Below are 24344 nucleotides of genomic sequence, written 5' to 3' on the forward strand. Positions count from 1 at the left end.
CCTCATATATCACTGGTAGGAATGTTAAATGATGTAGCCACTTGGGAAAACAGTTCGGTAGTTCCTCAAAAAGTTAAAAATAGATTACCATATGATTCAACAATTCTACTTCTAGGTACATACCCAAGAGAAGTAAAAACATATGTTCACAGAAAAACTCATATATGAATGTTCAGAGCAGCATTATTTATAATATCAAAAAGTAGAAACAACCCAATGGATAAATGGATAAACAAAATGTAGCATATCCATATAATTGAATATAATTCAGCCACAGAAAAGAATAATGTACTGTTCCATGCTACAACATGGATGAACTCTGAAAATATTATGCTAAGAGAAAGAAGCCAGACAGTTAAGATCACATGTTGTACGAATCCATTTATATGAAATGTCCAGAATATGCAAATCCATAGAGACAGAAAGTAGAGTGGTGGTTGGCAGGCAGGGGCTGGGGGTAGGAGGAGCGGGGAGGGATGAAAATGTTCTTGAATTAGATAGTGGTGATGGCTGCACAAACTTGTGAATATATTAGAAACCTTTGAATTATATCTTCCTTTTTTTCCCTCTCCCTCTCCCTCTCCCCCTCCCCCTCTTTTATTTTCTTTCTGCCTCCCGGGTTCAAGTGATTCTCCTGCCTCAGCCTCCTGAGTAGCTGGGATTATAGGTGCCCACCACCACACCCAATTTTTATATTTCTAGTAGAGATGATGTTTCACCATGTTGGCCAGGCTGGTCTCTAACTCCTGACCTCAGGTGATCTACCTGCCTCAGCCTCCCAAAATGCTGGGATTACAGGTATGAGCCACCATGCCCAGCCTTGAATTATACACTTTAAAAGAGTGAATTTTATATGTGAATTATATTAATAATATGTATTTATTCAACAAATAATAATTGTACCTATTAGATGCTAGGCTCTCTATTAAATGCTAGGGATATGATGAATGAGATAAATGTGGGTCCTGCCCTCACACAGTTTACATTCTAGTGACTGAGACAGAAAGAAATCTACACAAGTAAACAAAGAATTATAGACTATAAAAAGTGAATGAAGACAACAAATAGGGTGATGAGATAGAGTGTAAGAACTGGGATGGATGGCTATCCTTTCTGGCAGGGTAAGAAATGATCAGAAAAGATCTCTTTTTAAGAGATGACATTTAATCTAAGACTGAACCTAAAGGATAAGAAAGAACAAGGATAAAATAATTCCCAACAGAGGGAACAGCATGTTAGAAAAGAAACTGAGATGCCTAAAGAACTGAAAGCAGCTCACAATGTTACTGCCACCAGGTGGTGATAGGAGGTGAGGTTAGGGAGGCAGGTAAAGGCCCTTTCACGCACAAAGCCCATGTTACAAAGTTTGAACTCTAAGTGCCATGGAAAATATTGATGAGTTTTAGGGGGAAGCCTAAATAGGAGAATTAGTTTCTGTTTTATTAAATGATAATTTTAAAATAGCAATTTCCAGGAAATTAGGTGTGCAAATGAAGGAGGAGGAGAAATATTCTATCCTCAAATAAATCTGGGAATTATGAGTATAAAGCAGGATCAAACTGATTTTTTTTAAGGTAGTAGTTCTCACCCTTAGGTGGGTTGTCTTTCAGGGGACAAAGGGACATTTGGCAATATCTGGAGATACTTGTGGTTGTCACAGCTGGGCAACCACGAGTATATTAGTGTTACTAGAGTCTAATGGGTAGGGGTCAAGGATGCTGCTAAATATTCTACAATTTCCAGGACAGCAATCCTTCCCACTACCTGCTCCAAACACAGAATTATCCAGTCCAAAATGTCAACAGTATCAAGGTTGAGAAACTCTGCTTTAAGGCAAAAGGAGCTTTACTATGCTAATATACACTGTTATTCTATGAGAAGTGGAACTAATACATTGTGTTTCCCAAAGTTATTTATAAGAATATAGTCCTTGGTGTAAAGGGGGTATGACGGCAGAAAGATGAGGAAAGGGTTGTAGAATACCTATTAAAATCTGCAGGAATAGGTCAGGTGTGGTGGCTCATGCCTGTAATCCCAGCGCTTTGGGAGGCCGAGGTGGGAGAACTGCTTGAGCCCAGGAGTTGGAGACCAGTCTGGACAACTTAGGGAGACCCAGTCTCTACAAAATTTTTTTTTAAAATTAGCTGGGTGTGGTAGCGTGCACCTGCGGTCCCAGCTACTTGGGAGACTGAGGTGGGAGGATGGCTTTAGCCTGGGAGATGAAGGCTGCAGTGAGCTGTAATCACGTTATACTCTAGCCTGAGTGACAGACTAAGACCCTGTCTCAAAAAATAAAATTAAAATAAAAAAACAAGATCTCCTGAAACAGTATTCTGTGGAACACCAGTTTGAGAGGCACTAACTTTACTATCACCACTACCTCTTTGCATTTTAATTATATTCCCTGCACAATAGTTTCTATGATTTCTTAGTTTCTCCTGCTTATGAGAGCAGATAAATAAAAATTAAATATATGACCATGCTCCATCAAATATAGAAAGAATATTTAGCACTACTGTTTCATGCTTGTACCAAAAAAAGGTGTGTGTTTTTTTTAAGAGTGTGATTTATAAACTGAGAATAACTAACTTGAAATTCTTTTTTTCCAGATGCTATTACATCAACAGATGGGTAGATGAATTATATAAAGCATATGGCAAAGATTTCAAAGATAAAAAATGTTACTCTAAAATCACTGGTGTAGTAGAAATAGAGCTAAATCAGGAGTCATTCATTCAACAAGTACCGAGTCCCTCCTATGTATCAGGCAATGTGGCAGGGGTAGGGATACAGCGATAAGCAAAATAAACATAAATTCTGCCCTTTGACATTACAGTCTACAGTCTATCTGAGGAAAAAAACTTTAATCAAATAATCTCACAAATATACAAAGGGTAGAATAAAGGACTAGCCTTCTTCCTGAGACCAATGAGACATTTTTGAAGGATTTTAAGCAGAGAGAATAGTATGATCAAATATGCTTTCTAAATAAGGTTGTCGGGAGACCAATGAGACGTAGTACAGTAGATACCAGGGGAGAGATCACAATAGCTTCAACTAGGGTGAGGGCACTGGAGACAGAGAAGTGAAAAAATTCAAAAGATATTCTGGAGGTAAAATCAGTAGGTTTTAGTGCAGACTAGATATGGTTCTGTTGCCAACTACCTATATTAGCTTGAGCAAGTAACACTCTAGGCCTGTTTTCACTTTGAAAAATAAGGGCATTTGAATAGGTAATCTCTAAGTCTTTTCCTAATTGCAAATTTCTAACTAAAACTGCTAATTTCTGCAAAATGATTCTGAATATAACTAGGCTTAAGTAGTCCCTACACAAGATTTTCTGATCTGAGTCTATCTTAAGGTTTTATCAGGTGAGGTTTAACTAAATGTGTTTAAAATATTCTTGGTAGAACACACACAAAAAAGTCTTTTCACTTATAACAGTGACATGTAATTGAGAAAAAAATCAATCTCACTGGCACTAGATACAATACAATCCAAGCTATTTATTATCCCAATGAGTATTTACCTAATGTCTGCTAGGTAAAGAACAACAATAAATGAAATATCAATAAATAATTCAAACAAGGGCATAATTCATTAGTAAAGTGGGAGGAATATAACAGTGGTTTTCAAATGATTTTTGCTCTTGTAACTTCTAAAATAATTTTGAATAACTATCTTGCAATTGTTAAGTCATGATAACTGATTTTGAACACATTTAAATAATTATAAACAATGTAATTTCTGGTACCCTGCAATTATTTACATTTTAAAACACAAGGACTTTGTTTTAATTGTATAATGGAAATTGTATAATTTCCGTTATACAATTATTCCATTATACAATCCAATTGTATAATTATACAATTATACAATTTCCAAAATTATAATGGAAATTAAATGCCATAATAATTCAATAACTACTTGAATTAATTCAATAACTACTTTATGTATTTGGTAGCTCACTACCAAATACATAAAGAAGCTCTTCTTTAACAGCTGGAAGATTCACATCATTCTATTTTCTTCTTGAATTTGTACTTCCATTCTACTTACATTACAGGATTTATCCTAATATATTTTTAAGTTTGGAAGTCAATTATTGATCATTTTATACTTCCTAGCCGTTAAATATGTACATAAATTAAAACTTAAATAAAAACCCTTTCTAACCATCAACCTTCAAATGTTAACATTTCTTCTAGATTAAGCTATTACAATTACAGCACACTGCATTGAAACATATATATGTATTAAGCTTTGATAAATATTAAACATAAAAAGCAAAATGTTATTAGAAATTTGAAAATAAATCTTACAGTTAGATGAATAGAGTTTTTTCTCCTAATTACTTCAGATATCCACTGGTAAACGTCACATTACTTTAAAATGATACATATTACATTATTTGCCAGAATATTATAAATATTGCAGAATGACACAATTAAGAATAATTTATATTCCTATTTTTCATCTTATAGACATAAATGTTAAGAAATATTGTTAACATAAATAAGTAGATCAGAATGAAAGTTTGTTGCAGCAATGTCAATCTTTGAATGCCTATGTATTTTCCAAAAGCCACATGGTGATCTATTATTGAAAATTAATTTTAATGATAAATAAGCTTACAATTAAGTCTTCTTTCAGTTTCAGTGAAAACAAAAAACTGGACTTGCAAAGGATTTGTTATCCTGTTACTCACTTTCTTAATACCTACAATGAGTATTTGAGTATTTCAGAGAATTCCTTTGTTTGGGATCCAAAACGGCAACAACGTATCACAGCAAAATTTAGATTGCGTAAGAGACAAGCCTTTATTTTATAAAGTCAAGGAAAGGCAATTTGAAAGAGGACTTCTTGACTGTAGACTAATTATTCAGACCAATCAATTTCAGGAATTAGTACATATGTAAATGAATATATCCATATATATCTGGATATAAATCTGGAAATGAATTCTCTTAAAGGACAATAAAAAGGGGATTTTTTTTTTCCAGCACTCTTCTCCATTTAACAAATATGACAAAATACTACTTTGTATACAGATGACAGTTTCAAGAGAATTAGGTATTTTTAACTGAAGGCCTTTTATTTTCTAATTCTGTTAGCTAATTAATCACTTTATATACCACAAAGTATACCATTATTTAAAGTCATTTTGTTAAGTAAATCTATCTAGTTGGATCCACTTTTAACTAAACTATTAGTAATCCTAGTTCTTTTTCACTCTTGCAAAGCAACAGATCAAAATTATTATTTAAGACTGAAGTTACAATAAACAAAGCAAACAAAAGATATCTGAGGATAATCCAAGATGAATACTATTATTAACTTAACTGAATTCTCAGTCTTTTTTTCAATTTTTTTTCATTTTTATATAGAGACAGGGTCTTGCTTTGTTGCCCAGTCTGGTCTCAAAACTCCTGGGCTCAAGGGATCCCCCTGCCTCAGCCTCCCAAAGTGCTGGGATTACAGGTGGGAGCCATGGTGCTCGGCCCTGACTTCTCAGTCTCACTGTTGCAAAGATGAGTAAAACAATGAACCATAAGAGTCTTAACTACTCTGGTGACTTACTCCAGGGAAAAAGCTTTCAAAGAATGATAGGCAGGTAACCATCTCATTTCTCTCCAAACTGCCAAGCATATATGTAATGCTGTGGTTTGAATGTGTCCCCCCACTTCATGATAAAGCTTAATCACCCATGCCATAGTATTTAGAGGTGGGGCTTTAAGAGGTGTTTAGGTGAATGGGATTAGTGACGTTATAAAAGAGGCTGAAGAAATCTCCCTAGTCCCTTTCATCCTTTCTGCCATGTAAGGACATAGTGTTGGACCCCTCCAGAGGACACAACAACAAGATGCCATCTTGGAAGCAGAAGGCAAGCCTTTATCAGGCACTAGGTCTGTTGGTGCCTTGATCCTGGACTTCCCAGCCTCCAGAACTATGAGAAATAAATTTCTATTATTTATATATTACCCAGACTAAAGTATTTTGTTATAGCAGAAAGGATGGACTAAGACATATAGCTAAAGAGAAATACATTTATGATGAACATCAATATTGGTCAGATATAAAAAGATAGGAAAGACAGGCCAGACGTGGTGGCTGACACCTGTAATCCCAGCACTTTGGGCGGCCGAGGCAGGCAGATCACGAGGTCAGGAGATTCAGACTACCCTTGCTAACACGGTGAAACCCCATCTCTACTAAATATACAAAAAAACAAACAAACAAAAAAATTAGCTGGGCATGGTGGCGAGTGCCTGTAGTCCCAGCTACTAGGGAGGCTGAGGCAGGAGAATGGCACGAACCCGGGAGGCGGAGCTTGCAGTGAGCTGAGATCACGCCACTGCACTCCAGCCTGGGCGACAGACCAAGACTTCCATCTCAAAAAAAAAAAAAAAAAAAAAAAAAAAAGATAGGAAAGACAGATTTCTTTTTTAAAAAAAGTATTTAAAAATCCAGATATGGGTTATCCTTTGTTAATTCTTTAACATCCATAAACTACATCTTTGTTGCAAAATTCCTGCAATATTCTCTTTTATTCTGATTTCACAGCAACATAACCAAATAAAGAAAATTAAGTTCTTAGCTCAAATTCCCTCAAAGCCAGGGTTTTATATACTTCTCTCTTCCTCTATATTCTGGGACATTTCAGTATTCTTCAAATTAGACCAGAAATGCAGCCACTTGTTTGTCTGATAAAGACACTCTTCCAATGACTAAAAGAAAATTGATAAAATACATCACAGAATCATACTGAGAAAGATGACAGAACAAAGCAAATGTATATAAAACAATGAAATTAAGGAAACAACTGACTATGAAAATGCAATTTTTAAAAAAAGTTTAGTGATTATATATTTAAATAGAAGATCTGGACAGGTGGCAAAATCTCTATTTTCCTGAGGAAAACAGAACACATTCTATTTGATTAATAAACCTTAACTAATTTCTAATGTAAAATCACAGTTTTGGCTCTTAATTACATATAGACAAATTTATCATCTAAGCAACTGAAGCATACTTTATAGCTGCATTGCTCTTAAAGCAAAACATGGAGGGAAAAAGGAAAAGAAAACATGCCATCTTAGAAAAGGGAGAAAGTAATCCTGAGTATTTCAATGACACACATTCACTGACTCATAAGAATGATTAAATTCCTTTCCTTGGGACTCTCCTTCAAAGAAAATGTTATGTCAAAACCTTTGTAGCATTATATGAGATACAAATAAGTATGAGTACAATTTTACATTTTAAGTCTAATAACAAAGAGTTATGCTAAAAATGGTTTTCCATTGTGAAAGGAAAGGGAATATCATTATTTAGCTTAAAATAGTAACTCTCTGTTGTTCTTAGGATACTGTTCATACCCTGCAACATAGTTTATAAAGTCTTACAAGAGTCAGTGCTACTTCTCTTCAGCTTTTTTTTTTTTTTTTGAGACGGAGTCTTGCTTTGTCACCCAGGCTGGAGTGCAGTGGCGCGATCTCGGCTCACTGCAAGCTCCACCTCCCGGGTTCACGCCATTCTCCTGCCTCAGCCTCCCGAGTAGCTGGGACTACAGGCGCCCACTACCACGCCCGGCTAATTTTTTGTATTTTTAGTATCGACGGGGTTTCACCGTGTTAGCCAGGATGGTCTCGATCTCCTGACCTCGTGATCCGCCCGCCTCGGCCTCCCAAAGTGCTGGGATTACAGGCGTGAGCCACCACGCCCGGCCTTTCTCTTCAGCTTTAATTCATCTGATATCTCAACCTATATAGCTATCCTGAGCAATTTTCAGTTCCTGGGAGCAGCCATACTTTCCTTATCTCTGGACCTTAATACATGATGTTTGTTCTCCTGTCTGAACATTTTTTTTCCCCAAGTATCCCCAAACCATCTCTTTTCCCAAATCCCAACATTCATAGTCACATTTTCTCCCTAGTCATCTGACACTTACCCTCTTAAATAACCCTTTTCAGAGACATTACTGACCAACATAGCCCTCAGCATATTCAACACATTAAATGATTGACTATTTACTAGTCTGTATCTCTTGATACAAGGAATATCAGGTAAATTTCAGGTACAGAATAGGAGAAAGGGTACTGGGGAACTGTACCCTGGGGAGCTACAATAAAATTTGTATGATAGAGTGATAGAGTAAAATCAGAGGTTAACAGTGTGAACTCATGGTTGTTAATATATACGCAAATAGATATAGAAATACAGATATGTGTATGTATTAGTCAGTTTTCATGATGCTGATAAAGACATACCCAAGACTGGGCAATTTACAAAAGAAAGAGGTTTATTGGATTTACAGTTCCACATGGCTGAGGAGGCCTCACAATCATGGTGAAAGGCAAGGAGGAGCAAGTCACATCTTACGCGGATGCCAGCAGGCAAAGAGAGGTTGTGCAGAAAAACTCTGTTTTTTAAAACCATCAAATCTCATGAGACCCATTCACCAGCATGAGAAGAGCATGGGAAAGACCTGCCCTCAAGATTCAATCATCTCCCACTTGGTCCCTTCCGTAACAAGTGGGATTTATGGGAGATACAAGATGAGATTTGAGTGGGAACACAGAGCCAAACCTTATCAGTGTGTATACAAAGTTCATACACAAAGACAGGCAGACAGACAGACAGACAGACAGACACACACACACACACACACACACACATATTTCTTAGCTCCTCTGCTGGTAGAGTCTAGCAGCAATAATAGTCTAGTAACAATAAGTCTAGCACTCAGATCTTGGTTCCTAAATAACATTCTCCAAATAAAAGGAGTCAGGGGTCTTAGGAGAAGAAGTTGATTTCCAGGGCTGGGTCAGGGAAAATACAAGGTGAGCCTGGAATACCTTATGATACCAGAAAATAAGAAACTTTCCCAAAAGAATGGTGGCAGATCAAAATGACATAAATTCTGCCAACTTGAAGAAGCTCCCAATGACCAAAGCAATAAAATAAATGACAGTAACAGTACTAGATTATAATCCATAGAATAAAGCACATATTCAAAGGCCCATGTTGATATGAATAAATAAATAACTGAATAAATGTGTGAGAAAGAACAGCTCTTCCTTATAGAATAATTCTAATTAATAAATGTAGAAGAAATGAGAAAAATACAAAATTACCACTAGGCAAATACCACAGTAGTAACCCTTGCGAGCAAGATCCATCCATAGATAATAGAAATCAATGGGTCAAAGTTTGAGGAACAAGAAGATATTTATCAATCCAAAGGGAGAAACAGTAACTTTACCATGGAGAAACTTGGCAGACACCACTTTAAACAAGTAATCAAGGTTAATACTACCAATAAAATAAAACATAGCAACTACAGGTACCCCCTGAAAAAAATGCACTATGAAGGACACAACATCACTTCTCTGGTATTCTTGACAAAAAGGCACAACCTGAATCCAAAAATGAGAAAATATCAGGCAGAAATAAACTTAGATATTGTACAAATCAATTATCAAAGTACAATACGCATCAAAGTGTTAAAGTCATGACTAAGGAAGTGTCACAGAGTGAAGGATACTGAAGAGTCACAACAACCAAATGCAACGTGAGATCCTGAATTGGTTCCTGGCACCAAGAAGGACATGAAGAAAAAAACCTGGTAAAACTTGAGTAAGGTCTGTAGTTGAGTCAGTAATATTATACCAACATGTTAATCTCCTGGTTTTGGTAATTGCACTACGATTGAGTACGTTTTAACATTAAGGAAAGCTGGGTAAAGAGTATATATGAACTCTTCTGTAATATTATTGCAACTTTTCTGTAAGTTTAAAATTATTTCATACAAAATCAGATTAATTCAAAATGTCTAGGGCCTAAAGACAAATTTAAAAAAAAAACCAATTCAAACTTAATCAAGAGAATGACTTAACTGTAATACCACTACCTGAGCTACTTAATTCATAAGATAGGGTAATAATGAATCTTAAATATCAATGTTATTCAACAGCAAATATTTTTAAAGTGTCTACTATATGCCAGGCACCATGCTATTTATTAACTAAGGATATAGTGATGAAGGAGGCAAACACATTCCCTGTGCTTTGAGAGAAAACAGACGTAAAGAAGTAATTAGAAGAACAATCAATGTATGTAATAAATAGGAAGGCACAGAATGCTAGGGGAGCACATCGACAGGCACTAACCCATTATAAAAAGATCCAGAAAGTCTCTGAAACACTTCAGTTGAGATATAAAGAAGGAGCTGAGGGATGTGAGGCAGGAAAAATAATAATAAGCGGGAGTTGAGAGCAAGGTTGACTTGGGAAAGAAAACCAACAGTGATTAACAATACCAAATGAAAGAGAAAGTAATGTAAAATGAGGCTGAAGAGAGAGGGACCGCCAGATGAAGGGGCCATGTAACACTTTAAAAGATAGTAAGCAGGGGAGTAAAATAATCTGGTGCATTTTTAAACAAAGTTATTTTTAGTTGAGGTAGAAGAGACTGAGACTTTCATTTCTGGAAACAAAGTAAATTAGATACTCTGAGCAACCTTCATAGCTCAAAACATCTAAAAATGCTGGATAAAATTTAAAAACCATCTGCTGTAGACTAAATGACTGTGTGTCTCCCCAGCCTCCCTTCATATCTTGAAGACTTAATCCCCAATATGATGAGATTTGGAGGTGGGGCCTTTAGGAGTTATTTAGGTTTGGATGAGGCCATGGGGATAGAGCCCTTATGATGAAATTAAAAAGAGAAAAACACATGAGATCTCTCTCCACATGCACAAATCAAGGAAATGGCATGTGAGGACATAATCAGGAACGAAGCCCTCACCAGAACCAACCATGCTGGCACTCTGATCTTACACTTCCAGACTCCAGAACCATGAAAAATAACTGTCTGCTGTTTAAGCCAACCTATCTATGGTAATCTGCTGTAGAAGCCCAAACTAAAACATCATCTCTTTAAACATGTAACTGAAATAAAGGGAAATTTTCAGAAGACAAAAACATAAAACAAAATACAGGAAGGTAGCTGAGCACTGAAGCAAAAGCCTATGTCAAAGATGACTACAGAGATATGCTGACTAATGAAATAATAAAACTATCAAAATTAACCAGTATTTATGTATAAACATAGTAATAAGCTCAAAACCAAAATAATTATTTAAGAGAAAAAATACAGACTCACCCCAGTTAAAAGGGCTTATATCCAAAAGACAGGCAATAACAAATGCTGGCAAGGATGTGGAGAACAGGGAACCCTCATACACTGTTGATGGGAAAGTAAATTAGTACAACCACTACGGAGAACAGTTTGGAGGTTCCTCAAAAAATTAAAAGTAGAGTTACCACATGACCCAGCAATCCCACTGCTGGGTATACCCAAAAGAAAGGAAATTAGCATATCGAAGAGATATCTGCACTCCCATGTTTGTTGCAGCCGTTCACAATAGCCAAGACTTGGAAACAACCTAAATGTCCATTGACAGATGAATGAAGAAAATGTGGTACGTATACACAATGGAGTACTATTTAGCTATAAAAAAGAATATGATCCTGTCATTTGCAACAACATGGATGGAACTGGAGATCATTATGTTACACAAAATAAGCCAGGCACAGAAACACAAACATTGCAGGTTCTCACTTGTTTGTGGGATCTAAAAATGGACACAGATTAACTGAGAGAGAGAGAGAGAGAGAGAGAGAGAGAGAGAGAGAGAGAGAGAAAGGATGGTTACCAGAGGCTGGGAAGGGTAGTGGGGAGGTTAGGGGGTGGTGGGGATGGTTAACTGATACAAAAAAAAAAAAACACACAAGAAACAGAAATAATGAATAAGACCTACTATTTGATAGCAAAACATGGTAACTATAGTCAATAATAATTTAATGGTACACTTAAAAATAACTTAAAAGAGTATAATTGGATTGTTTGTAACACACAGGATAAATGCTTGAAGGGATGGATACCTCATTCTCCATGATGTGATTACTATGCATTGCATCCCTGTATGAAAGCATCTCATGTACCCTATAACTATATACACCTACTACATGCCCACAAAAATTAAAAATACATGTTTTAAAAAACGAAAAAATATTGAGTTTAAAAAAAACAGATATAGATGTTTTTTGCTGCAGACAATTTGAGAAACATTCTTCCACAAATAAGTTCATGCATTGCACTGCTGGGAGCACCAAAGTTGACCTACTTTTTTCTTTTGAATTGATCTGAATATTCTGTTCTTTCAATTCTATGTGCCACCATAACATCCTTCAATAAATGCCCATTTTACTTTGTCATCCAACTTCAGTTGCTTGCAATGAAAGAACCCAATAAGCATTTCTATAACCTAAAGTAGTACACGGAGGTGAATTAATTTCTACCTACATTTAGGATATCTGTTACCAGGTAAAACACAACATGTGTTTAGGGGAGTTGAGATAGTAAAACCTTAGTTAGGCAACTTTATTATACAATTTACAGCTAAATGCAAAGGAGTAAACTTCTTAGCATAAACGAAATTCTCTTCAGGTGCTTATGTGCTCCTCAGACTCACTAGCCCTACACTTAATATTTTCTACTTAACTTTGGTAAAGGGTGGCATTCCTAAATCCCGCAGAATGCAAGAGCTGATTATTATCATTTCATTGTACAAAATCCTCCTCACAAAAATCCTTCTCACAGTCACAGAGAATTACATAAATCTAATTGTACTCATGTTTTCAATCTAAATGCCACTCACGTGGCATTCCCCAAAAGATTATAATAGAAATAAATGCCATTATGGGACTTGAGGGTCTCCTACAGAAGCATCAATTCTGACCATTTATTTTTGGTACATAAAGTTCAGAAACCTATAAATCGTCTATGAATGAAGCAAATCCTCCTAGAAAGATACGAACAGGACATAATATGTAGTCTCTAGAATTGACACAGCACTCAAACTAAAAAAAAAAAACTCTATAGTAAATCTTAGTTTTAGGTCAAACCTCTACTCATTCAGTTTAACTGAAAATTTGTTTAAAAAGTTTCTTGTGGGCCAGGCACGGTGGCTCATGCCTGTAATCCCAGCACGTTGGGAGGCCAAGGCGGGTGGATCACGAGGTCAGGAGATTGAGACCATCCTGGCTAACACGGTGAAACCCCGTCTTTACTAAAAATACAAAAAATTAGCCGGGCATGGTGGCAGGCGCCTGTAGTCCCAGCTACTCGGGAGGCCGAGGCAGGAGAATGGTGTGAACCCGGGAGGTGGAGCTTGCAGTGAGCCGAGATTGTGCCACTGCACTCCAGCCTGGGCAACACAGCAAGACTCCGTCTCAAAAAAAAAAAAAAGTTTCTTGTGGTAAGAGTAATAAACCTTCATTATATAAAAACATCAGTGCTCCTAATCCTCATGACAATCTCAGCCACTATATTGGCATATTTTTTCTATTAATACATATGCATGTGTACGTACTGTACAGAATCAGGGTAATAATCTGTGTGTAAAATATCCTTTTATGTAATATTATGTGAGGTATACTTTCCCAGATTATATACTCTTTAAAATCATAATTTTAACAGCTTCATAATGTTCTTTCACCTACATGTTCTAGAGTTTATTCCATTTCATATTATTTAAAATTTACTTTTTTTTTGCTACTTTAGACAATGTTAGAATAAACTATTTTACCCATGCTAAAGGAATCCTGCAAGAAAAGAGAATGCACTAAGGATCACCAGTTTATGTATTTTAAAAATTCCTACACTATCAAAATGACTGAACAGATCCATCCTTCAACAGTTTATTCTCGCTTGAAAACAGCAATTAATTCCTGTTACTATTTTAATGAACAAAATTTCAATTATTTTCTAACAGTTATGCCTATGATATCTAAACTCAGCTTCCTACTATAATGGTTTTATTTTGAAGGCAGTGAGTGGGAGCTTTTACTCATTATTAAAACTCTTCTGATTATATTGGTTTTAAGCTGCAAAGTTTACTACAAAAACTTCTTTCTTACTGAAAAGTAACAAACAGAACTTGTCTGGAACTCAATTAGTAGGATTCCCCTCCCCCTTTTAAATCCAAATAGCCATTTGTACGCTCTAACAAGAACTTGGTCAAGTGAGGAATGGAGAGAGCGAGAAAAGAAGGAAAAAGAGGATGTCCTTCAGAATTTACTTTTTGTCTTTTGAGCTGAGCATGTCTTTATAGCTTCACCATCAGAAGTTTTATGTAGCATCATGACTCTGGTCACCATATATGGGACAAATGTAATTATCTGACAACAAAACCTACATTAAGCCAGGGTATGAATAAAACTTTTGTCAAATGGAGTTAGGAAGCAAAAATAATAAATTTATAGATCACTGTTTCACTATTTCACCCCAAATGTAAGAAATAATAAGGCATAAAAAATAGATGCTAAGTTAGGGATACAAAATGAAAATGTACTTACTGTTGATTTTCATTTGTACTTTTTCTCCCTGAAATCATTTCTCCTCTCCAGAACAAATACATGTTTTTACTTTTAAGCCACCAGAACTCTGAACTTATTCTCCACAATTTATTTTCAATTACAATTTCACAAAAGGTTTTTTTTTTTGTTAGAAATACTTCACAATAACTCACTTATGATTGTGATGACAATTTCTTCTAAAATACATTTTGAAATTATATTTCTTCCCTTTAGTTTACATCTCAAGCCTGGGCTAGAAGCACAAAAGTGTATTACTACTTAGAATTATATTTGATAATCAAACATACCCAAATAATGTCTACTGCATGTTTATTATGTACCAGATTCAGCATTTCTTTCCTTAATGACATCAAAATACACTCTGTGCATCAGAAAAGTAATGTGATTTACCAAAATTATCTTCATTCTTGCTAATATTAATTTCAATCCTTCCCATCGGCACCAATCTGTACAGAAAATATCTCTTACTTGCCTAGGTTGCATTTTTTTGGAAATGTGCATCATTATTGCCTCATTGGTCTCATAGCATTAGGGTATGTCTATATTACCAACAAATGCAGATATTAAATAAGACAACAAATACTAAATCAAAATTTACTAAATTGGGAGGTAGGAGGGAATGATGACAGAGATAGTAGACCAGGAAAAGAAAAGTTAAGTTCTACTTTAAATCCATTAATGATAACTTACAAGACCACAGCCAGTTAAACTCTATATATCTCGGTGTCTTTTGTTTTTTCTTTTTTCCTACTGTCTCTTAAATTTCTGCTCCAAAGAACTGATTGTCTCCTTGAAAAATATGTTAGCACCATAAAGAAAATGAGAATGATGAAATGGTAAAACTCACAGTACTACCAATACACTAAAAAGTTCAGAAAAAAGGGAGCATATTCAGTCAGCCCTCTATATTCATGGGTTCCCCATCCTTGGATTCAACCAACCTCAGATTCAACCAACTGCAGAACGAAAATATTTGGAAAAAAAAGAAAATAAAAAAAATACAAATTTAAAAACAATACAACTATTTACATAGTATTTACATTGCATAAGGTATGATAAGTAATCCAGAGAAGATTTAAAACATACAGGAAAATGTGCTTATGTTATATGTAAATACTATGCCATTTTATATAAGGAACATGGGCACCCACAGATTTTGATAGATATCTGAGGAGAGTCCTGAAACCAACCCTCAACACATACCAAAGGACAATTGTATTTGAAAGTAGTTGTAGATGGAACTTGACCTGGATTTTCGGAGGCTAAGAAAGATCTAGTAGTCAGAGAGAAGAGATATAAACTAATAAGGAAAATAGTTTGCATAACTGACTTAGAACAGAATACTGAAATCAGTCCAGCATAATGCATGAGCAAGTTAGTAAGAAGATTAGATTGGCTGGCATTGAGGCAAATGTAAAGTTAATTTGGAATTTGGCAGACTATACTGTGGATATAAAAAAATGACTAGAGCCAGACCACCCAGGTTTAAATCCTAGCTCTTCCATTCACTGAGCACTCACACAAGTCACTTACTCTCTGCACTTACCTCATCCATAGCACTGTTGCGAGGATTAAAGGAGGCAATGCTTGTAAAATTCTTATAACAGTTCCTGCACATAAAAAATTACACATAAGGGCTGAGCGCGGTGGCTCACGCCTGTAATCCCAGCACTTTGGGAGGCCAAGGCGGGTGGATCACGAGGTCAGGAGATCAAGACCATCCTGGCTAAAACAGTGAAACCCCGTCTCTACTAAAAATATAAAAAATTAGCAGGGTGTGGTAGTGGGCGCTTGTAGTCCCAGCTACTCAGGAGGCTGAGACAGGAGAATGGCGTGAACCCGGGAGGTGGAGTTTGCAGTGAGCCGAGATTGCGCCACTGCACTCCAGCCTGGGCGACAGAGCAAGACCCTGTCTCAAAAAAAAAAAAAAGAAAAAAAAATTATCCATAAGGCTGGGCACGGTGGCTCATACCTGTAATCCCAGCACTTTGGGAGGCTGAGGCGGGTGGATCACTTGAGCTCAGGAGTTTAAGACCAGCCTGGGCAACACGGCAAAACCCCATCTCTACAAAAAATACAAACATTAGCCAGGCATGGTAGTACATGCCTGTAGTCCCAGCTACATGGGAGGCTGAGGTGGGAGGATTGCTTGAGCTCAGGAAGTCGAGGCTGCAGTGAGCCATGATCGCACTACTGCAATCCAGCCTGGGTGACAGAGTGAGACCCCCATCTCAAAAAACAGAAACAGAAACAAAAAAAACAAGCAAGTTTTAACAGTTCAAAAAAAAAAAAAGATTACAGGTTTAGTACCCTTTTCCAAAATGCTTGGGACTAGAAGTGTTTCAGGTTTGGAACTTTTTTGGATTTTGGAATATTTGCATATATATAATGAGGTATCTTCGAAATAAAATCTAAGTCTAAACATGAAATTCACTTATGTTTTATATATACAACTTACACACATCGGCTGAAGGTAATTTTATACAATATTTTTAATAATTTTGCACATAAAACAGCTTGTGTACACTGAACAATCAGAAAGCAAAGGTGTCACTAGCTCAGCCACCCATGTAAATGATCTGTGGTTGTTTGGCATCACCATCAATCCCAACTTTGAATTTATACACTATAATGACAAGCAATCACTCTCTTACACATACTCACACATAAGTACTTATCAGGAAAAATTAAGGCATACCATTAACAAAGTGAAAAATAATGCATTCATGGTAACAACACAGTAGCATCACCAGAATATCTGTATCAGCTGTTAGACAACAGCAACAACCTACAATTCTATGTTTTGATTAAAGGGTTACTGTGTACACAGTATTTTATTTTTTTAGGTGAGATAAAATATTGGAAGCAACTGAGGGACCAGGAAGTGGGTCCTCCAGGGATAAGGACACATCTGCTGGATGGCTTTTTAAAGTGTTTCCTCCAGAGTCATCTGCTTCATTAGCAACAGTTTTTGATTTAGAAGTCACTCTTTAATTTTATAAGCTGACCAATATATCTTGTTCTGTTATGAATGCATGCTGCTCTAGTCCTTCAATAAGCCCATCACATATTTTTGCCATGTCACGTATGGGCACTTTTTCTACTGTGTTAAACATCATCATCTTCATCATTGCTGTTATCACAATCACCTTGATTCAGAAACATTTATTTCACCACTGGTCAACAAACGAACAACTGGAGTCTCAGTACTGATGTTAAAAATGTCTTCAATATCCATTTCTTCCAGCTTACCCACAGACTCTGAAGGTATACTTTTTGGATACGTAAGGAGGTCAGGTATCATTTTTTCCTCACTTGACATACAAAATCCTTCAAAGTCACCACCTTGTTCATCATCATCATTGAAAATAGCCACAGGCCAGAGATTATGCCAAGTATGCACAACTGTGTCTTTAGTCACTGTGTTCCCAGTATTGGCAACAGCATACACAGCATCCTTCATGCTAAACTCCTTCTGCAAACCTTCCACATCCATGCTTCTGTTCACTGTTTCTAGCATGCTGTTCAAGACAGTGTTTTTATATTTATTCTTCATTAATCTAAATATACCTTGGTCACATGGGTAAATTAATGAACATTTGAGGGGAATTCCATGGCAAAAACACTATTTTGATGACAATTTCAGCTGGAGGATGAACAGCTGTCAAGGAATAACAAAATCTTCCGGTTGTCATACTTCCCAGTGAACGCAAGTCATTCGTGTAAAATGTTTGTGAAACCAATCAGAAAAAATGTCGCTGGTGATCCATGCCTTTTTGTTGCATAAGAATAGACTGGCAAGAAATTCATTCCTTAAAAAAAGTGTAAAGATGCAAGCTTTTTACTATCACAGCAAGTTTATACTTATACATGTCTGCTGTATTAGTACATCCCAGTAGAGTTACTCTGTCATAGGCATCCTTAATTCCTATAGGAACTATCTCATCAGCTGTAGTCAGTGTCTTTCTGGGGCAATAACACCAAACAGTAATGTTTCATTAGCATTATAGACTTGTTCTGGTATCTGATTTTCATCAGCGATCCCTTGGAAAACTAGTCAGTTTCTCTGCTGCTTTGTGATCAGCAGATGCTCATTCACCACAAATCTTTAAAAAGTTAATGCCAGCCTGTTCCCTTAATTTTTTGGTTCACAGTTCCCTTTAATTTTTAGCCCGCCATGAAAGATCTTTGCTTCTTTTATGAACAGCATACCATTAAATGGCATGTATTCACTGGAATGCTGATGGGTCCACTCTTACAATATATGATCAAGATAATTCATTTTTAGCTTTATGCAGTTTTTCCATTTTTAATTAACTTCTGTTCATAACCTTCACCACAGAACTTCAACAATTTATATTTCTGTTTCTTCTTCATGTTTTATTAAGGTAAAATATACATACATAATTTGCCATCTTTACCTTTCTTTTTATTTTTTTATTATTATTATACTTTAAGTTTTAGGGTACATGTGCACAATGTGCAGGTTTGTTACATATGTATACATGTGCCATGTTGGTGTGCTGCACCCATTAACTCATCATTCAGCATTAGGTATATCTCCTAATGCTATCCCTCCCCCTCCCCCCACCCCACAACAGTCCCCAGAGTGTGATGATCCCCTTCCTGTGTCCATGTGTTCTCACTGTTCAATTCCCACCTATGAGTGAGAACATGCGGTGTTTGGTTTTTTGTCCTTGCGATAATTTGCTGAGAATGATGGTTTCCAGTTTCATCCATGTCCCTACAAAGGACATGAACTCATCATTTTTTATGGCTGCATAGTATTCCATGGTGTATCTGTGCCACATTTTCTTAATCCAGTCTATTGTTGTTGGACATTTGGGTTGGTTCCAAGTCTTTGCTATTGTGAACAGTGCCGCTATAAACATACGTGTGCATGTGTCTTTATAGCAGCATGATTTATAATCCTTTGGGTATATACCCAGTAATGGGATGGCTGGGTCAAATGGTATTTCTAGTTCTAGATCCCTGAGGAATCACCACACCGACTTCCACAATGGTTGAACTAGTTTACAGTCCCACCAACAGTGTAAAAGTGTTCCTATTTCTCCACATCCTCTCCAGCACCTGTTGTTTCCTGACTTTTTAATGATAGCCATTCTAACTGGTGTGAGATGGTATCTCATTGTGGTTTTGATTTGCATTTCTCTGATGGCCAGTGATGATGAGCATTTTTTCATGTGTTTTTTGGCTGCATAAATATCTTCTTTTGAGAAGTGTCTGTTCATATCCTTCGCCCACTTTTTGATGGGGTTGTTTGTCTTTTTCTTGTAAATTTGTTTGAGTTCATTGTAGATTCTGGATATTAGCCCTTTGTCAGATGAGTAGGTTGCAAAAATTTTCTCCCATTTTGTAGGTTGCCTGTTCACTCTGATGGTAGTTTCTTTTGCTGTGCAGAAGCTCTTTAGTTTAATTCGATCCCATTTGTCAATTTTGGCTTTTGTTGCCACTGCTTTTGGTGCTTTAGACATGAAGTCCTTGCCCATGCCTATGTCCTGAATTACCGGTATTGCCTAGGTTTTCTTCTAGGGTTTTTATGGTTTTAGGTCTAACATTTAAATCTTTAATCCATCTTGAATTAATTTTTGTATAAGGTGTAAGGAAGGGATCCAGTTCAGCTTTCTACATATGGCTAGCCAGTTTTCCCAGCACCATTTATTAAATAGGGAATCCTTTCCCCATTGCTTGTTTTTCTCAGGTTTGTCAAAGATCAGATGGTTGTAGATATGCGGCATTATTTCTGAGGGCTCTGTTCTGTTCCATTGATCTATATCTCTGTTTTGGTACCAGTACCATGCTGTTTTGGTTACTGTAGCCTTGTAGTATAGTTTGGAGTCAGGTAGCGTGATGCCTCCGGCTTTCTTCTTTTGGCTTAGGATTGACTTGGCGATGTGGGCTCTTTTTTGTTTCCATATGAACTTCAAAGTAGGTTTTTCCAATTCTGTGAAGAAAGTCATTGGTAGCTTGATGGGGATGGCATTGAATCTATAAATTACCTTGGGCAGTATGGCCATTTTCACGATATTGATTCTTCCTACCCATGAGCATGGAATGTTCTTCCATTTGTTTGTATCCTCTTTTATTTGATTGAGCAGTGGTTTGTAGTTCTCCTTGAAGAGGTCCTTCACATCCCTTGTAAGTTGGATTCCTAGGTATTTTATTCTCTTTGAAGCAATGGTGAATGGAAGTTCACTCATGATTTGGCTCTCTGTTTGTCTGTTATTGGTGTATAACAATGCTTGTGATTTTTGTACACTGACTCTGTATCCTGAGACTTTGCTGAAGTTGCTTATCAGCTTGAGATTCTGGGCTGAGACGATGGGGTTTTCTAGATATACAATCATGTCATCTGCAAACAGGGACAATTTGACTTCCTCTTTTCCTAACTGAATACCCTTTATTTCCTTCTCCTGCCTGATTGCCCTGGCCAGGACTTCCAACACTATGTTGAATAGGAGCGGTGAGAGAGGGCATCCCTGTCTTGTGCCAGTTTTCAAAGCGAATGCTTCCAGTTTTTGCCCATTCAGTATGATATTGGCTGTGGGTATGTCATAGATAGCTCTTATTATTTTGAGATACGTCCCATCAATACCTAATTTATTGAGAGTTTTTAGCATGAAAGGTTGCTGAATTTTGTCAAAGGCCTTTTCTGCATCTATTGAGATAATCATGTGGTTTTTGTCTTTGGTTCTGTTTATATGTTGGATTACATTTATTGATTTGCGTATGTTGAACAGCCTTGCATCCCAGGGATGAAGCCCACTTGATCATGGTGGATAAGCTTTTTGATGTGCTGCTGGATTCGGTTTGTCAGTATTTTATTGAGGATTTTTGCATCAATGTTCATCAAGGATATTGGTCTAAATTCTCTTTTTTGGTTGTGTCTCTGCCAGGCTTTGGTATCAGGATGATGCTGGCCTCATAAAATGAGTTAGGGAAGATTCCATCTTTTTCTATTGATTGGAATAGTTTCAGAAGGAATGGTACCAGCTCCTCTTTGTACCTCTGGTAGAATTTGGCTGTGAATCCATCTGGTCCTGGACTTTTTTTGGTTGGTAAGCTATTGATTATTGCCTCAATTTCAGAGCCTGTTATTGGTCTATTCAGAGATTCAACTTCTTCCTGGTTTAGTCTTGGGAGGGTGTATGTGTCGAGGAATTTATCCATTTCTTCTAGATTTTCTAGTTTATTTGCGTAGAGGTGTTTATAGTATTCTCTGATGGTAGTTTGTATTTCTGTGGGATCAGTGGTGATATCCCCTTTATCATTTTTTATTGCACCTATTTCATTCTTCTCTCTTTTCTTCATTAGTCTTGCTAGCGGTCTATCGATTTTGTTGATCTTTCAAAAAACCAGCTCCTGGATTCATTAATTTTTGAAGGGTTTTTTGTGTCTCTATTTCTTTCAGTTCTGCTCTGATTTTAGTTATTTCTTGCTTTCTGCTAGCTTTTTAATGTGTTTGCTCTTGCTTTTCTAGTTCTTTTTATTGTGATGTTAGGGTGTCAATTTTAGATCTTTCCTGCTTTCTCTTGTGGGTATTTAGTGCTATAAATTTCCTTCTACACACTGCTTTGAATGTGTCCCAGAGATTCTGATATGTTGTGTCTTTGTTCTCATTGGTTTCAAAGAACATCTTTATTTCTGCCTTCATTTCGTTATGTACCCAGTAGTCATTCAGGAGCAGGTTGTTCAGTTTCCATGTAGTTGAGCAGTTTTGAGTGAGTTTCTTAGTCCTGAGTTCTAGTTTGATTGCACTGTGGTCTGAGAGAGTTTGTTATAATTTCTGTTCTTTTACATTTACTGAGGAGTGCTTTACTTCCAACTACGTGGTCAATTTTGGAATAGGTGGGGTGTGGTGCTGAAAAAAAAAATGGAACGCTTCACGAATTTGCGTGTCATCCTTGCGCAGGGGCCATGCTAATCTTCTCTGTATCGTTCCAATTTTAGTATATGTGCTGCGGAAGCGAGCACTACCTTTTTTCTTTGAGATGGAGTCTCGCTCTGTTGTCCAGGCTGGAGTGCAGTGGCGCCGTCTCAGCTCACTACAACCTCCGCCTCCCGGGTTCAGGCTATTCTCCTGCCTTAGCCTCCTGAGTAACTGGGATTACAGGCATGCGCCACCATGCCTGGCTAATTTTTGCATTCTTAGTAGAGATGGGGTTTCACCATGTTGACCAGGTTGGTCTTGAACTCCTGACCTCAAGTGATCCACCCACCTCGGCCTCCCAAAGTGCTGGGATTACAGGCATGAGCAACCATGGCTGGTCCATCTTTACCATTTTTAAGTGTATACTTCAGCGGTAATAAATACTTTTATATTATTTATTTTCCCTTCATATCCCCTCCTCCCCTTCCCAGTCTCTGGTAACCACAAATCTATTCCTTATTTTCATGAGATCTACTTTTTTAGCTCCCACATATGAATGAGAACATGCTATATTTATCTTTTTGTGCTTAGTTTATTTCACTTAACAAAATGGCCTGCAGGTCAATCCATACTGCCGTAAAGGATAGGATTTCATTCTTTTTTTAATGTGGCTGAATAATGTGTGTGTGTGTGTGTGTGTGTGTGTGTGTGTGTGTGTATCCTTCTATATGTTCATATATATGTATACATATATCCTTCTATTTCTTTAGGTCATGTACGGTGGTCATTCCAACACCATACTCTTCTGTAAGACATTTCACATTTAAACTACTATCCAGTTTCTCCAATAGCTGGGCTTTCTCTACTACATATCACCATCAACATAAAGGCTTCCTCTTTTTCTTATCACTATAACCCATAGGGGTATGTACAGGCCTTTTTTTTTTTTTAACATTTTCAACAGTATCTTTATACCACAGAGCAGAGAATAAGCAAAAAGACAATGAGGCCAGGGGTGGGGACTCACACCTGCAATCCCAGTGCTTTGGGAGGCAGAAGGATCGCTTGAGGCCAGAAGTTTTAGATCAGCATGGGCAACACAGCAAGATTCTATCTCTACAAAAAAATTTGTAAAAATTATCCAGGCATGGTGGTGTGCACCTGTAGTCCTAGCTACTCAAAAGGCTGAGGCGGAAGGCTCTCTTGAGCCCAGGAGTTTGAGGTTGTAGTGATGCAGTGAACCATGATTGGGCCACTGCACTCCAGCATGGACAAAGAGCAAGACCTTAACTCTTAAAAAAAAAAAAAAAAAAACGGCCTAGTAACTTTCCATCTTCTTTGAAAGCCATCAGTTGCTGTTCCAAACCAATAGCATTAGCTGCATCTTTAGTTTTTTTCTGATGTATTCAAAATCCACTGACATTCTTCATTTGTGAGATCTTTTAAAATCTAAAAAGTTGTTTCCAAATTTTTTATTGTAGAGGCAGTAGGATTTATGTGTGTATTTTTCAGGAGCAGCAACAACAACAAAATCCCATTTCCAAATACCCGTTTCCAAAGTGCTGTCTCCATTTAGTATACTTTTGAAAAACATACTTTCTTACTTATTGTTGAAATGTCACCCCTACATTGAAAGACAGATTAAATTTTAGCTGATGCTAAAATACATATGGAAATGCAAGGAACCCAAAAGAGCCAAAATAATTTTGAAAAAGAAGAGTAAAGTTGATGATTAATACTTCCTGATTTTAAAACTTACCATAAAGCTATAATATCATGATAGCATAGTGCTGACGTAAGAATAAACATAGGTCAATGAAAAAGAATTGAGAGTCCAGAAATAAACTCTCACACTTGTGTTCAACTTATTTTCAACAAAGGTGACAAGATAATTCAATGTGAGAAAGAATAGTCTTTTCAACAAATGGTGGTGGGACAACTGAATATCATATGCAAAAGAATGAAGGGAGAGTCTTTCTATTATGTGCGAAAATTAATTCAAAATGGAG

The 24344-nt window shown here is 36.8% G+C and overlaps 1 protein-coding gene and 1 non-coding gene across 2 annotated transcripts in view; both read right to left on the minus strand.

The window, feature by feature from the left end:
• XPR1 (xenotropic and polytropic retrovirus receptor 1) overlaps positions 1–24344 on the minus strand; it is a 245606-nt gene that overhangs the window by 99861 nt on the left and 121401 nt on the right. The window lies entirely within an intron of this gene.
• LOC115932110 (U6 spliceosomal RNA) lies at positions 22333–22439 on the minus strand. Its single transcript, XR_004068448.2, has one exon. It is a non-coding gene; the product is annotated as a U6 spliceosomal RNA (small nuclear RNA).

Source organism: Gorilla gorilla, chromosome 1 (assembly GCF_029281585.2).
Source record: "Gorilla gorilla gorilla isolate KB3781 chromosome 1, NHGRI_mGorGor1-v2.1_pri, whole genome shotgun sequence".
In the NCBI taxonomy this organism is placed as follows: Eukaryota; Metazoa; Chordata; class Mammalia; order Primates; family Hominidae; genus Gorilla; species Gorilla gorilla.